This window comes from Arachis hypogaea, chromosome 4, assembly GCF_003086295.3.
Source record: "Arachis hypogaea cultivar Tifrunner chromosome 4, arahy.Tifrunner.gnm2.J5K5, whole genome shotgun sequence".
NCBI lineage: Eukaryota > Viridiplantae > Streptophyta > Magnoliopsida > Fabales > Fabaceae > Arachis > Arachis hypogaea.
This window is the reverse complement of record NC_092039.1, coordinates 24,659,857-24,664,024: the sequence shown is the minus strand read 5'-3', so window position 1 is coordinate 24,664,024 and position 4,168 is coordinate 24,659,857. Positions and strand designations below refer to the sequence as shown.

Here is a 4,168-nt window from a genome sequence, read left to right as displayed (position 1 = left end):
ACCATATTTCCTTGTTTCTTCTCTTCATATGAGCAGGAGCAAAGACAAAAGCATTCTTGTTGAGGCTGACCCTGAACCTGAAAGGACCTTGAAGCGAAAGCTAAGAGAAGCTAAGGCACAATTCTCTGTAGAGAACCTAACAGAAATCTTCAAAGAAGAAGAACCCATGGCAGCCGAAAACAACAACAATGCCAACAATGTAAGGAAGGTGTTGGGTGACTTTACTGCACCTACTCCCGACTTCTATGGGAGAAGCATCTCTATCCCTGCCATTGGAGCAAACAACTTTGAGCTTAAGCCTCAATTAGTTTCTCTAATGCAACAGAATTGCAAGTTCCATGGACTTCCATTGGAAGATCCTCATCAGTTTTTAGCTGAATTCTTGCAAATCTGTGACACTGTCAAGACTAATGGGGTTGACCCTGAGGTCTACAGACTTATGCTATTCCCTTTTGCTGTAAGAGACAGAGCTAGAATATGGTTGGACTCACAACCTAAAGAAAGCCTGAACTCTTGGGAAAAGCTAGTCAATGCCTTCTTGGCAAAGTTCTTTCCACCTCAAAAATTGAGTAAGCTTAGAGTGGAAGTCCAAACCTTCAGACAGAAGGAAGGAGAATCCCTCTATGAAGCTTGGGAAAGATACAAACAATTAATCAGAAAGTGTCCCTCTGATATGCTTTCTGAATGGAGCATCATAGGTATTTTCTATGATGGTCTGTCTGAACTGTCCAAGATGTCCTTGGATAGCTCTGCTGGAGGATCTCTTCATCTGAAGAAGACGCCTACAGAAGCTCAAGAACTAATTGAAATGGTTGCAAATAACCAATTCATGTACACTTCTGAAAGGAATCCTGTGAACAATGGGACAAATCAGAAGAAAGGAGTTCTTGAGATTGATACTCTAAATGCCATATTGGTTCAGAACAAAATATTGACCCAGCAAGTCAATATGATTTCTCAAAGTCTGTCTGGAATGCAAAATGCACCAAGCAGTACTAAGGAAGCTTCATCTGAAGAAGAAGCTTATGATCCTGAGAACCCTTCAATGGAAGAGGTGAATTACATGGGAGAACCCTATGGAAACACCTATAATCCTTCATGGAGAAATCATCCAAATCTCTTATGAAAGGATCAACAGAGACCTCAACAAGGTTTCAACAACAATAATGGTGGAAGAAACAGGTTTAGCAATGGCAAGCCTTTTCCATCATCTTCTCAGCAACAGACAGAGAGTTCTAAGCAGAACACCTCTGACTTAGCAACCATGGTCTCTGATCTAATCAAAACCACTCAAAGTTTCATGACTGAAACAAGGCCCTCCATTAGAAACTTAGAGGCACAAGTGGGTCAGCTGAGCAAGAAAATTACTGAACTCCCTCCTAGTACTCTTCCAAGCAATATAGAAGAAAATCCAAAAGGAGAGTGCAAAGCCATCAACATGGCCGAATTTGGAGAGGAGGAAGAGGCAGTGAACGCCACTGAGGAAGACCTCAATGGACGTCCACTGGCCTCCAATGAGTTCCCTAATGAGGAACCATGGGAATCTGAGGCTCCCACTGAGACCATAGAGATTTCATTGGATTTACTCCTGCCATTCATGAGCTCTGATGAGTATTCTTCCTCTGAAAAGGATGAGTATGTCACTGAAGAGCAAGTTGCTAAATACCTTGGAGCAATCATGAAGCTAAATAACAGGTTATTTGGTAATGAGACTTGGGAGGATGAACCCCCTTTGCTCACCAAAGAATTGGATGACTTGTCTAGGCAGAAACTGCCTCAAAAGAGACAGGATCCTGGGAAGTTTTCAATACCTTGTACCATAGGCACCATGACCTTCAAGAAGGCCTTGTGTGACCTAGGGTCAAGTGTAAACCTCATACCTCTTTCTGTAATGGAGAAGCTAGGGATCTTTGAGGTGCAAGCTGCAAAAATCTCACTAGAGATGGCAGACAATTCAAGAAAACAAGCCTATGGACTTGTAGAGGATGTTCTGGTAAAAGTTGAAGACCATTACATCCCTGCTGATTTCATAGTCCTAGAGACTGGGAAGTGCATGGATGAATCCATCATCCTTGGCAGACCCTTCCTAGCCACAGCAAAGGCTGTGATTGATGTGGACAGAGGAGAATTGATCATTCAAGTGAATGAAGAATCCCTTGTGTTTGAGGCTCAAGGATATCCCTCTGTCACCATGGAGAGGAAGCATGAAGAGCTTCTCTTAAAACAGAGTCAAACAGAGCCCCCACAGTCAAACTCTAAGTTTGGTGTTGGGAGGCCACAACCAACTTCTAAGTTTGGTGTTGAACCCCCACATTCAAACTCTAAGTTTGGTGTTGCGAGGTTCCAACATTGTTCTGAGTATCTGTGAGGCTCCATGAGAGCCCACTGTTAAGCTAATGACATTAAAGAAGCGCTTGTTGGGAGGCAACCCAATCTTATTATATTTATCTATTCTCTTTTGTTATTTTATATTTTCTGTAGGTTGATGATCATGAGAAGTCACAAAATCAATTGAAAAAGCAAAAACAGAAAGAAAAACAGAAAGAAAAATAGCACACGCTGGAGGAGAACTTGCTGGCGTTTGAACGCCAGTAAGGCTAGCAGATGGGCGTTTAACGCCCAGTCTGGCACCATTCTGGGCGTTTAACGCCAGAAAGGGGCACCAGACTGGCATTAAACGCCAAGAAAGGGCAAGAAGTTGGCGTTAAATGCCAGAAATGGGCACCAGCCCGGCGTTTAACGCCAGAATTGGCACAGGGAGCAATTTTGCTCGCCACTTGGTGCAGGGATGACTTTTCCTTGACACCTCAGGATCTGTGGACCCCACAGGATCCCCACCTACCCCACCACTCTCTCTCTTCTTCACCCATTCACCAATCACCTCAACACCTCTTCCCCAAAAATCCTTCACCTATCAAATCCCATCTTTCTCTTCACCACTCACATCCATCCTTCATAAAACCCCACCTACCTCACCATTCAAATTCAAACTCCTTTCCCTCCCAAACCCACCCTCCCATAACCGAACCCTAACCCTCTCCCCACCCCTATATAAACCCATTTTCACTCCTTCATTTTTACACACCCTAAACACTACTTCTCCCCCTTTGGCCGAACCACAAAGCCATTTCCATCTCCTTCATTTCTTCTTCTTCTACTCTCTTCTTTTCTCTTTTGCTCGAGGACGAGCAAACCTTTTAAGTTTGGTGTGGTAAAAGCATTGCTTTTTGTTTTTCCATAACCATTTATGGCATCCAAGGCCGGAGAAACCTCTAGAAAGAGGAAAGGGAAGGCAAAAGCTTTCACCTCCGAGTCATGGGAGATGGAGAGATTCATCTCAAGGGTGCATCAAGACCACTTCTATGAAGTTGTGGCCTTGAAGAAGGTGATCCCCGAGGTCCCTTTCAAACTCAAAAAGAGTGAATATTCGGAGATCCGACATGAGATCCGAAGAAGAGGTTGGGAAGTTCTTACCAACCCCATTCAACAAGTCAGAATCTTAATGGTTCAAGAGTTCTATGCCAATGCATGGATCACCAAGAACCATGATCAAAGTGTGAACCCGGACCCAAAGAATTGGCTTACAATGCTTCGGGGGAAATACTTGGATTTTAGTCCGGAAAATGTAAGGTTGGCATTCAACTTGCCCATGATGCAAGGAGATGAACATCCTTACACTAGAAGGGTCAACTTTGATCAAAGGTTAGACCAAGTCCTCACAGTCATTTGTGAAGAGGGCGCCCAATAGAAGAGAGGTTCAAGAGGAAAGCCGGTTCAATTGAGAAGGCATGACCTCAAGCCTGTGGCTAGGGGATGGTTGGAGTTTATCCAACGCTCAATCATTCCCACTAGCAACCGGTCCGAAGTTACTTTAGACCGGGCTATCATGATTCATAGCATCATGATTGGAGAAGAAATAGAAGTTCATGAGGTTATATCCCAAGAACTTTATAAGGTGGCGGACAAGTCCTCTACCTTGGCAAGGTTAGCCTTTCCTCATCTCATTTGTCACATCTGTTATTCAGTTGGAATTGATAAGGACAAACCCATCACTAAGAAAAGGATGGAGCAAACAAGAGACCCCTCTCATCATCAAATCCCTGAGATGCCTCAAGGGATGCACTTTCCTCCACAAAACTATTGGGAGCAACTGAACACCTCCCTAGGA

At 43.8% G+C, this 4,168-nt stretch overlaps 1 non-coding gene across 1 annotated transcript; it reads right to left on the bottom strand.

Moving 5' to 3' along the window:
• Positions 1–571: 571 nt before the first annotated feature.
• LOC112798583 (small nucleolar RNA R71) lies at positions 572–679 on the bottom strand. The gene has a single exon (XR_003200190.1). It is a non-coding gene; the product is annotated as a small nucleolar RNA R71 (small nucleolar RNA).
• Between the last annotated feature and the right edge of the window lie 3,489 nt (positions 680–4,168).